General features: G+C 39.5%; 1 protein-coding gene across 2 annotated transcripts in view; it reads right to left on the reverse strand.

The window, feature by feature from the left end:
* Positions 1–13,037, reverse strand: part of LOC148648202 (protein NDRG3-like) — a 53,681-nt gene extending 40,644 nt beyond the window's left edge. Inside the window, exon 1 of one of the 2 annotated variants that reach the window (XM_088608196.1) lies at positions 12,886–13,037. The gene's annotated coding sequence lies outside the window, so the exon portion shown is untranslated. Of the gene's footprint in view, positions 1–12,871 lie in introns of both variants that reach the window. The other variant, XM_088608197.1, reaches the window with a different exon arrangement.
* Positions 13,038–13,118: the final 81 nt, after the last annotated feature.

The raw sequence follows: 13,118 nt of genomic DNA on the forward strand, positions 1-13,118 counted from the left end.
TATGACACATCTTCCCTTATATTACATCAAATATGAAGACCAGGTGATTACATTTTGTCCTGCTCCTTGCAATCAAAACTCATGCACTAGCACAGCGTTGAGTCTACACAAGTGCAGACTATACACAGACATTCATATTAGGAATGCACAGAAACAGGTTGCATCAGAAACATAATGCATCCGTTTCACCTGACACTTGCCTGCATGCGGCATACAGCACACTGAAATCAGAAACTGAAGCAATATTCATCGATACTATCTTTTTAAAATATGTATGACTAGTGTTGTACTTAGTCATAACAATGGGCTTCAGAAACTGCAGATTTCCAGAGCCAGCCACAGTAAACACTGAGGTTTTCATTGTTTTTTTATGTAACCAAAATGGTGTTCTTTGGATAGGACTGTGGAAAAAAAGACCAAAGATGATAAGTAGCAATTTAACAATCTTTTCCCAGCCATTAAAGATCAGCTGCTTCTGAGTGATGAAGTGTCCGCAAGTCTGTGGATACAGAGGGGTAAGTGATGAACTCGTATGGCCAGCCTACACCAGGCAGTCCAAATCTACTGTTTGTTCAAGGATTCCTAATTAATCGATGTGTGCTGACTACAGACTCACCTGTGTTGTCTACAGATCTTGCCACTCAAAGCTTAACAAGGTGACCCCAGCAGAGAGCCAAAGCTTCAAGAGGCTTCTTCATGCACTTTGGCTAGACAGCTATATTTTATAAGCACCACCAGATTTTATTTTTGTAGCTATTGGTTACCCAAATGAAGGATGCGTTTCAAACTAGTCAGATAAAATGCTTCTGCCAGCACATACATAAGTTTGTTGCTCTATATACTGGCTACAGCTAGAGTATATCTTGATCCTCAGTCCTCACGCCTTCTTGTTTTTAAAACTAAATTTAGTCCAACATTTCATCACTCACAGAGCATTTCCTCCAACACATGGAAGCAGAAATAGAGAACGGAACCACTAAACAATTTTACTGAACCCACACTTATAGAAGAAACACAATATTATGCTCTTAACGTGCAGTGCAAAGCTATTTAGCTGCATACTACTTCAGGTATTTATACTTATTCAGGTCTGTGCTTGGACTTGCATTGAGGCTGAGCAGGGAAGGTAATCATTTTAATGGCTGCCCTCCTCAGAGCTACAGTCCTGAGAAGAATGCACAGTGTTCCTCTCGTGTTCCTTTTGGAAGCACAAGGTATCTTTACCTGCCTGCCAGAGAGAGACTGGTGAATAATTGATGGCAACATGTGGCTCTGTAGAACGAATACTATTTCACCATTGCCTTGAACAATTCCTCAATAAATTGCAACTCATGTTAGTCTTTTAAAAGATATGGCTCTTTCTCAATCCCTTCTGCAAACTGTAATCTTTTGCTCCCCCATCTTTTGCTTAAAAACTGACCTTTCAAGCAGGAACAAGGTCACTGATCTGAGTACTATACAAAAAAAAATCAATACATGCCCGTGTCTGAAAAAAGAAAAGGATTCCAGTTTTGCCATCTTTTTTTGTCTTCTCAATGACACTACAGCAAAAAACAACGCTTTTATTACTTGCTGGATTTGTTCATCACTAACCCAGTGCAAACTAAGAAAAAACAGGATTCCAAGCTGTGTAGTGAACAAAAAACACTTTACTGTTGTTTCCCACAAACCTGATCAATGAAGGGATACTTTCACTCGTTTACATTCGGATACAATTGCATGTAATGTCAGCCTGTGACCTCTGCTAAACAACTGACAGCGTGCTCTCAAAGACAAAAGAAAGAAAAGCAGACAGTTTTGTGACAAGGAGCCTGATGAAAAATCCAAATTCACTTAATGAGGAACATGAAGCATAATTTCAACTTGACCTACAACGTTTCAGACAAAATACCTCAAATTTATCCAAGCGAATATTACGTTTAAGAACCCATTTCCAATTTATGCAACATCTGACACATTGGAATTTGGTAATCAACCCTTTTTATTGTACATATTTTTTGTTTAGAATTAGCATGATCTGCCTGTATTTTCTTACAAAATAAGATTGCCTTGTCTTGCAGATTCTTAATATCAGTCAAGAATGTGAGACACAGCCCTGATCAAGTAAACGTAAACTCTGAGCTCCAGTTACAAAGAGCAATGCTTTAGTCTTAGATTACGTGTGACACTTAGGATCTGGAACGTCTTCCTCTTCACTGCGAGGGTAATTCATTTAGTTTAGGAATGTTAACTTTGAGATGCCTCAGTTCCCATTCTGAAGTCATGCGTGGTTCAATGCTACAATGCAGGATGGCCTTTATATTATGGTGGACAACCTTTTTCCAACCAACCATAAAAAAACACTTGTTACCTTTGGTGGTTAATGTATAACTGATTGAAAAAGGCAAAGGCTGAGAAAAAATGACTAACCCAACCCCCCATCACACATTACATTACATTACATTCCTGTTGGTCCAACAAAAGCTAATAATTAATATCTCACTTTCCAATACAGAAACACAATGGATACTGAGCAACCTGCGCTAACCTAAATAGCTCTCTCTGACCTTGCTGCTCCCTGCTGCTGGGTAGCTGGTGTGGGAGGGGTGGGGATGGATACTGGGAAGAGATTTGCTCGTAGAGATAGAGAAGGGGGAGGAGAACTCATTAAGGATCTTGGGGTGAATTTTCCATCTGGGTTAATCTGCTTCCTGCGATGCGCGGCAGTATTCCTCTCACAATACAAGTGTGAAGGAGGAATTCCATCCCCTGTACATTAATAATCAAGGCACCGCAGTGGCAATCATATTAGTGCTGTTTGTTGGGGCACGATGCAGACTGTAATGAAAACCGCTCTGCCAGTATGATGCACGATGATGCATTTCGCTCCCTGCTGTATTAGGATACACTGGTGCCACCTGTCCTGCAAGGACTTTCGCTTTTGGTTTGACTCTTCATTAACAGCTTGACAGATTTAAAGGGATATTTCCTTCACTTGTTCCTTGTGCACATTCGGAATAAGGATTTTAAATAAAGAGTATTTTTAAAAAACAAACATTGAACATAGGAGCTGTGCTCCATTTCTAAAAGAAACGTGGTGCACTCTCCTCGGGCTGCTAGCCCTCCCTCCCAAAGACAGGTTGTTTCAGGATGAGGAAACCACAGAAGAGTAGCAGTTTTAAAAAAGGTACAGTGCTATTATCATGCACGTGAGGCTGCACTGGTGTCACAGGAAGAAGCAGAGCTGGGGCTGGGCTCTTAACGCACAGTATAGAGGGGCACTGCACACCAGGGCTACTCCACCAACATCCCCAATTTCAGCCTGCAGAATTCCACTACAACCATCCATCCATCCACTAACCGCTTTATCCAATGCAGGTTTGCGGGGCAGTCAGAGCCTATCCCCAGAAGCAACAAACACAAGGCGGGATACACCTTTATGATTATGGAGAGGCTCTGAGAAAATACAGTTTGTTAAGCAGGAATCATTGAGTGTGCCTTGTGTAAGGATTCTGTCAATGTGGACCATTGTGATAATGGAGAACAGGAATAGGTCATCAGATAATGACTAAGGTACACTGCTTATTAATAATGAAGAGGGAACAGCATGACAATTGCAAATGAGCAAAGAGACAATCAAGCGACAACAGGAACCGCTCAATTAGATTCAATTTTCTGCACATGATTTACAAGAATTGTGTTTTAAGGATCCAGGGTTTGGTATATATGAAATACTGTATATGACTGATCTGAAACAAAAAGAAATAAAAATAAATTGATCAGAAATAATATACATTGTGTACACACAGAAATCCACAAGCTTACCTGCAGTCTCAAAAAGATTTACTATGAGCAAGCACTGTTTCAAAGGAGAGCTCTCAACTAGGTATCCTAGACATGTTATTTCACATTAAATGTCCATTAGTGTTGGTATGTAGGTCTGAATTCGAATAAAACAAATCTAGATGTTTAACCCCCTTTATTCCCAGTAAATTCCCAGTAAAATGTAGCAGAAATCTAACATCTCACACACTTTCTCCACTTACAATAATTGGCCTGCACGTACATTCACAGACTATAAAGTACAGTGCACCATGCATCACTAAAATGCAAAATTGTAATTTTTTTAAACAAATGTAAAGGTCCTTAATTAAATATTCCAGTTCTGTTGCTCTAAAAGGCACTCCAGCCTGTGACTGCACTGTAGTATTCATCAGGCTGGCTGGCTCCTGGAAAATTCCACAGGAGCAGACACCCTGTGCACACATCAGCACCTTCTCTGGTGTGCACAGTGCTTTATTAGGTCACAAGAACATGTCGCTGCTTGCTAAAGATGGCTAACCCGCTAGTCCTCCATTTTCATTCAATTTACCTTACCCAAGGTCACAGTCTAAGTCAAAGCAAAGAGGAGATCTGGGGAGTGCCAGAAATTTCCTGGCATTTCTTCTCTTAACTGCATGATGCTTTACAGAATATCCATAGTAGTTTACCATCTACCTTACATTGTGTGAGTGATGAAAGATTGTACTATTACGTCCACTTTGGAGCTGTTATATCTATGACATTTGCTTCACTTGACTCTCACATTATAGATGGGTGGCATTAATTGTAGGCAAATGACAAATCAAGAAAATTTCATTTTCCAAAGTTTTGATAAATCTCTAATTTCCCCGACCCTCTACGCAACGCAGTGCAATGAATTGAAACACCAGGCCACCAAATTAATGTAACAAAACAAATACAGCAACAGAACCACTGTTCAAAGTACAATGGCTTTTTATTTTTTTTATTTCCTGCAACATAATGAAAAGAAATCTGGTTAAAACTAGAAAACATCGGAAGTGTGCAATTCCAAGAGAAAGCCAGAAACTGAAAAGATCCGTTTCATCCCAAGACAGCATATGCAAAGTTACACAGCACTCACAAGGGAATTTCAAAAGATTTCTAAATTTAATTAGAATATTCATAAAGAGGCACTGAAGTGTTTGATATTTATTTCCTTTTGTATTTCTGCAGAGCTCAACTATCCATCAGATAGGAATGAAAACAAGGGGGAAATAGCACTCAGTTTGTTATTTTTAAATATAAAGCATTTTTACTGGGTCAAGGAAACTTGTTAGTCTTCTCTATTTGGGCATCCAACTTCGAATTTTTACAAATACATCCTTATTTTCTCGACATACCTGTATACACTCAGAGCAACACAGTAATGCAGCACTTCATTTTTTTAAATAACTGTAGAAACAGTTATGAAACCAAAAAATAAGACAGCATTTCTGAATCAGAAAAGAACAACTCCTTTGGGATACAAGACATAACATGCAACAGAATAAGCTTGCAAGGCTCAAGGCGTATGAATCTGTGCCATTACAGAAATGAACAATGCCTCAACCTCAATTTGTGTTGCTCCAGGTGAATCACGTTACCATTCCATTTGGCTCTTAATAAGATCTTAATAAGATCACACAAAGTGATCAGATTAGAGGAGAGGGAACTACTACAAGATCAGGACACCTTGATGCATATCTGATGGTTTTGAGATTGTACACAGAGTTCTGTCCTATGCTGATTTCCAACTCTCAATGCACTCCACTGGGCAGGTTTCAGCTTTCCTGCTCTCCTGACAGGAGGTTGAGGAATGACAGGGAAAATTCTCTGTGATTCTATCCAGGCGCATTAGGAAAAAAGAAAGGACTGAGCTCACTTACTCCCAATTGTAGCTTAATACACCCTATCCCAATGTAATTAACATATCTTAATCGTTTTCTAACATAGGGCACAAAACACAGAAGGCCTGTAACAGTGTATTTTTTAAAGGAACAAGTAAAGGTTTATTCCGTGCTGGAAAGAGAAGAAAAGAAACACCTTCACACCCTCGCACCTAAAGAAGGCTCCACAGCCGAAACGTTGTGTTTCTTTTCTCCTCTTTTCAGCACGGAATAAACCTGTACTTGTTCCTTTGCAGCCTACGCATGCTGACGCAGCTCCCTACATGAACTACTACGGTGTATTTTATGACAAGACTGTGGTTCCAGCTGCACCTCAAGCGCTGGGAGTCAAAAGAAGAGACCTCAGAATCAAAACACAAGATAACCCATGAATTCAAATAGCTTGGGTACACAAAGGCAGAAACTCTGTTATCTAACATTAACTTCTTATCACCAGACTCATACTACAGGAAGTACTACAGGAGGGAAGCATTAAAACCTAGTTTGCAGTTCTGGGAGAGGGAAACCACCACTAGATCTGGACACCTGTGGGGATATCTGGGAGAGAATCTGTTCCTCCGGTGCGCTCGTTCACATGATAAACCAGACCAGATCTGAACCTACAGTAGGGAACATTTTTAATCAGAAACTCAAGATCTATGAAACAAAAACAAAAGGGTAGCTAGGATTGTCCTGACATTGAATTTTCCTGACATTGCAGTTTTATCCTGGACATTAGGTGGGTGTGGGGCATATGCTGTTTATAACAGAAGACATTTGGGCATTCTATAATTTTGGCAAATGCATTGTTCTGTAATTATTTCACTGCTAAACACCAGCCAAGTCCACCGGTTTCAATCCGTCACTCAGCCTTCTCACAATCGCTATTCCTGTGAGCTGTGTGGTCCTCCAGAGGGATGTGCTACAGAAATAGAAGGAGAGAAGGAAGCAAAAGAGCCAATAGGAGAGCTGTCTGATGCACAGTGGCAGCAGCCTGATGGCACAGAACAAGAAGCAAGGAAAGGCCAGGCAGCTGAACAAATTCATGTTCATAAATTATTTCTCATTTATGTATTGGAAAATACAAATTGCAAAAAAGGTGATTATTTTTAACTTGGATGTACACACTGCTTGTCTGTGTGACAGACAGATGCTGCACTCCATTACATACTGTTTCCAGCCTAGAAATACCACATTCTTCAGCAGGACATATGTTCACAGGGAGCTGGGTATGAATTAGGGACATTGGTCATTCAATTGTTTTCTTGTAAACAAAAACATGCTTTTTTCCGTCTTCTTTCTTACTTTCATTACAATAACCAAACATCATTTTTGTTATCCAAGTCAAGGTTGCAAACTTATCTTCATGATTTGTCTTGCAGTTGAGGTTTGTACCTTAAGTAGCAGTGAACCCAAAGACATCCTCCTTTTACATTTCCTATAACCTCTTTCTGACTGTAAGCCTGCTGAGAAAGGAGTTCAGATGAAAAATACTTGCAAGCTCAGGTACATGAAATGAAAACAAAAATGTGATGATCTCAGGTTACCTGCTTAATCTTTGTAATTTGATGAAGGGAAGCTAAAAACTACAAACCAAACAAAAAAAAAGGATTGAAAGATTAAATAATAATAATAATTGCTTACACTTATATAGCGCTTTTCTTGACACTCCACTCAAAGCGTTTTACAGGTAATGGGGACTCCCCTCCACCACCACCAATGTGCAGCCCCCACCTGGATGATGCGACAGCAGCCATAGTGCGCCAGAACGCTCACCACACATCAGCTATCAGTAGGGAGGAGAGCAGAATAATTAAGCCAATTCATAGATGGGGATTATTAGGAGGCCATGATTGGTAAGGGCCAATGGGAAATTTGGCCAGGACACCGGGGTTACACCCCTACTTTTTTCCCCGAGAGATGCCCTGGGATTTTTAATGACCACAGAGAGTCAGGACCTCGGTTTTATGTCTCACCCGAGGGACAGCGCCTGTTTACAGTATGGTGTCCCTGTCACTATACTGGGGCATTAGGACCCACATGGACCTCAGGGTGAGCGCCCCCTACTGGCCCCACTAACATCTCTTCCAGCAGCAACCTTAGTTTTTCCCAGGAGGTCTCCCATCCAGGTACTGACCAGGCTCACACCTGCTTAGCTTCAGTGGGCTGCCAGTGGTGAGGTGCATGGTGATCTAACTGCTGGAAGCTGCTATATCTGCTATAGATAGGGTGATATACAGTAGCTGCTATAGAGCCGGAGAAGTTGCTGTCCCTCTGTCTAAACCCATAGGAGTTTGGACACAGGACATACAGTAATACTCCCATAGGAGTCATAGGTCATTTGACATCCTTTTGCCACAGTTCCATTAAAGGACAAGTTCATATGGAAAGAAATCTTTTCTGCTGGGCAGTGTGGTCTGAATGAGGTGCCCAGCTGGAACATGCAGTTAGACAAACTGGCTTACACTGGCCACATTCATCTCACGCACGGCCCACGGCTCATTCATTTCCAGTGAGTTTTTCCCCTTTTCTCAGTTTTAAAGCCCTGAGGTAGGAATGGGAAGTGGGCAGCACCTATAGTTAACAGCACTATGATCTGCGACCACCGCCCAAAGCTTTGAAGCTGGACGCTGCTTCTTCATATGAACACAACCTAAAACATTTCTTAAAGAACTCCTTTTGGGTAAAGAGTATTGCAAGAATTGCAAAAAAAGGAACTGGAAGGTTAACTTATCTTTAAGTATAATGCCAACTGGTGGTGGTAGTGGGGGTTATCATTCTCCTTTGTTACTTTGTGTGCTGATTCAATATTTGACCTTTCATCGCTGATAGGATATTTAGAGTAACAATGCTTCTCTGGGTACAATAATCAAGGTAACCCAATATAAAACAAAAAGACAAGCGTCTTCCGTTTTGAAAGCAAGACTCAAGAACTGTTTTCATGTTTTTACTGGACTGCCAGGCTCCAAACAGCACACATACTTTTTAACATGTAACACACTGAATTTATTTTGTGCACACTGAGACTATTTCACTTAGTTCTGACTGCATTAAGAATACAGGAGGAAGAAAATTATAACAAAACCAACACAAAGTTATATTACACGTGGGCACTCCATTTACAGTTTACAGTAATCCACAATCTTCAATGTTTTACAGAAAAATAGAATATGATACACTACAGAAGAGGACTGAATCAAGAACAAATTGTTCGCCTCTTAAGATACTGTGCCGCACAGAGGTAATGACATCTTGTCCTCCACATACTGACTGTACGTGCTGCAAACGAGGCGCTCAGTCTGGTGATGTAGGCACCAGACTTCACTTAATGGTGAGTCACAATAATTTTAAGACATGGGGTAATTCAGACACACACACGCTGTTTTTGACTAGTGTCCTCTAGCTCAACCAGTGACAACTACACTTCAACCAAAGCTCAAAATAAAAAAAATTAAAAGCTACTGCTCTACATTTAATTCAGAACAGACTCGAGGTCAATATAAAGAATATATTTTTCAGAACAATTCAAAAATTGTTAGACAAGGTTCATAAAACTGCTTTTAATCTGCTATTTTTTTAATTCCCAAATGTTTCAGTATTAGATGGATGGCCTTGATTTTCTTTTCTTTCATTTTCTTTTTGTATTAGACTAGCATTGATAAGATGTCAAGAGGCACTAACAAAGACAAATTAATATTGTACACAACTTAATTAAAATCCTGTCCCATGTTTCAACCCTTTCACTGTTATTCACATATAACCCATGATTCATACTAAACGTTAATTGAAAAAGTACAGTAATGCTTTAGCTTAGCATTCTCAACACTGCTCCAATACAAACTGGGCAACTTTTATGATTGTATAAAATAATGAGAGCACTATGCATTTCAAATATCTGTTATGGAGTACTAAACACAGAGTTCATAAAGCAAACAGATTTCAGCTAAGTATTTGTAAAGATAAGGTTTGTAAGCCTGTGAAGCAATCAACTCCTCTAATTTAACACTAATAATGTACATGTAGCAATGAGCAATCAAGAACATACCAAATTATTGATTCAGGATACCATTACAGAACTTTCCATATTCCTTTCTCTTTATCAATCAATTCAATTAGTCAAATTGACTAAAATGTAATTGCAATTTCCCTTACAGGATTAATAAGTATCTATCTATAATACAGTATCTGAAACTAAAGCAATACAACCCTATTTGGTTACAGCTCAAGCAATAGTAATTTGCAAGATTGGTTAAATTCAGCTATGCCAAATACAGCTTTCACTTTAATTGTATTCTGTTACATCCTTGTGACATTCAACTTATAGTGTTGGACCTTAAACTCTGCATGCCAAACTGCTGGCAGTCACAGCGTAATGAGACTGAGCTGCATGACACAACAATTATTTTTGATTCAATTTACAAAGAAGAGTTTATTTTTCTTTGGTGTATTCATTGAATGAGGAACATTAACGCATATGTATTCCCTGATATTAGCTGTCAAGTTATTCAGATTATACAAACTGGTAAAAAATACTCCTTTGATTATGTGCACTTATGCATATGATTAGAACTGATAAATGAAAAAAATAATTGTGGTTATGTGATACATTCCTTTCCTCTCTCCTCACTCAGATTGGTTCATGTCTGCTGGCAGTGTTTAGGCCTCATCAATACAAACTCTATCTAAGGTGACAGTGTTTTCAATCCATGTCTTTCTAAACACATCCTAAAAGCATACCATCTGAAAAATGAAACAATTATTTTGCATAGCTCTACAGTGAGGATGTGAACTTTTCCATCACAGAATTCTATTTCATCATGCAGCACTTTCACTGTTTATACTCACATTATGTTTCTACACCTCCCATATAAAATAAAGCAAAGTAGATTTTGTAAAATAAAGCCAGATACGCCTAGATTCTACCCATGCTCAACTGGTGCAAAAATCAATCCATATTCAAGCATATATCACAAGGTCTGCACAAACAGCATTAATAATGTACACTTCATCCCATAGTCTCATGACTAAAACACGTTGAAAAGAATTCTACCTCTATAGTGGAAAAGTTCAGTCTTGCTTTCCCTAAGCAAGGTACTATGAAGTGAACAAGAATCAAACCGTAGGTTTCAATGACAACAGAGCCCCCGAATAAGAGGACACACTTAACAGAAGCCTAGAGCTTGGGACTGATTTTTTTCTGTTCCTACTAGTATGGGAAAAATGATTTTTTAAACTCTTCTTTGATTAGATACAGGCCATGCTTGCATCTAGTGTTAAACAGGCAGAATACTGGAAATATCATTTCTGCTCTGAAGTCCAATAACAATGATCTTGTTGTCTTGCATCACACAAATTGTGGTATTTAGCCCAAATATATGCACTGAGCTTCTCTGAGGTTTATTTGTATATTAATTTTGTTTTTATGCAAACAGAAGGTGGACAACATAATGGAGTGAAATACAGAGTCACAGGAAGAGCCGTGTTGACCTTTTCAGGACATGAACACAAAAAGCAATTGTTATGCATTCAGTTATACTCTGGCTGTGTTTTGTACACACACTCCCTGTTAACTGCTGCAATTCCTCTGCTTGAGGTCACCTTCCCACACCTGCTGCTCTATTTCATTACCTCAGACAATTCATTTTGAGGAACAGGTACAGGTTTATTACTACTACTTGAACCCATTTATTTTGAGTCTAATTGCCCGGTTTGGCCTATTGTTATTCCTCGAAAATAAACAAACAGTACAATTATTATTGGAATTGTTGCAATTGTTGTTGAAAAGTTTGAAACGTCTAAGACCTTCAGGCTCAACACGTGGACGGTTTTATTCAGCTCCTGGTCTCCAAACACAAAGAGCACATACAGTCCGTGACACTCATTACTTATTCAAATCCACTTGTCCCTGCACGTACTATACAGTACACATACAAAAAATGGACAGTTCAACCTCTAAACACCAGTAAATTGCTTTTCCCATGTAATCGTTTTACAAAAATGCGATCCTTCGAGTAAGCTTCTTTAATATAAAGATAATATTCGGCAAAATAAGACGAAACAAAGTTATGACAGAGTCATCGAGCAGTTCTGCTTATGTGAATTTGAGACCGGTAAGCAGTAACTTACTCATAATTTCTCACAAATCCTATACCTAAACAAAAGCACACCTATAGTAAGCATGTGTCTTTATACTGTAAATGTTTTCAATAGTGCCCGGAAGAACTATGATAAATGAAACACAATAACATATCACAGTAACATAACATAATAGCTGCAGAACCGTGTTACGCACATTAGTCACACCTGAAAATAAAATACATGCTCATGATACGACATAACTCCCGCACTTCGCTGTCCAACCGATCTGGCGGAATCGGAACTCAAATGGTTTTTGTGTCTCAAATTCACTGTGTACTGTATACAGTGCCGCATGCATTTAATATCCAATCTGTCTTCGAGATAATGGACTGTCGTAACAAAAAAGCAAAGAAGATCCAGTTAGATCCAGTAGCTAACGAACCGATAAATGGAAATAGCCTTAAACTGGGAGGGATAGGGGTGGTCAGGCTACACGCAACTGCTTCAATCCGTCCACCCTTGTGCGGTAGAAATCTGTTGAATCGGGGAATCGTTACTTCCTAAAAAAGTAAGTGTCAAAATGAAGACACACAGGAAAAAGAAGTAACAGGACGACCACAAACGACTACGAGTAAGCCTGAAGAGAACAATATTTAAAGACCACGCAGTGTGGCGATCAACTTGAAAATGAACAACAACTGCGTACAAGAACAATGCTAATGCTAAACTCACGTTTTTTCTTTACGTAGCGGGCACAAATTATTTAGACTGACGGTAGAAACATCACCTCACGGTACAGTATTTTCAAAGCGTGCTTAAAAACATCTGATTTTATGATTTAAACAACACGCATCTTCGCTCGCTTGTTCTCGGTCGACGCTCCCATTTCCTAAAGCACTGCGTGCACGATCATAACTGATTTCACAACATTAAAACGGCATGCAAGAGATTTTCATAAACAGTGCTGAGAAAGGGGGAATAATTCTGTTGTATTGCTGTCCTGTACCGTAAAGAGTGCGAACAGCATACTGCAATTTGAATAAACTTGCTTTTTACCCGGCAACATATCTGCATCTACCACCTGATCAGATACAACGGCAACACACCTTGCGCTACTCACCGCTTGCTTAGACTAAAAAAAAAAGGCTTTAGCTTCTCCGAAAATGTGCGTGCAATTTGTAAAGATTCCGGATCCACCGTCTTCTTCCACTACACGTTTCTCCCGAGCTGTCTCAATTCCTGCCCGAATGACGCCAGTCTCACACTTGAAGGGCGGTACTACATGATGCGCCGAAGACAGCAATAGGACAACCCCTACGAGCCAAAAGGAGAATATTTTACGCCCCCAGGAGG

This window comes from Lepisosteus platostomus, chromosome 15 (genome assembly GCF_059453375.1).
Source record: "Lepisosteus platostomus isolate fLepPlt1 chromosome 15, fLepPlt1.hap1, whole genome shotgun sequence".
NCBI lineage: Eukaryota > Metazoa > Chordata > Actinopteri > Semionotiformes > Lepisosteidae > Lepisosteus > Lepisosteus platostomus.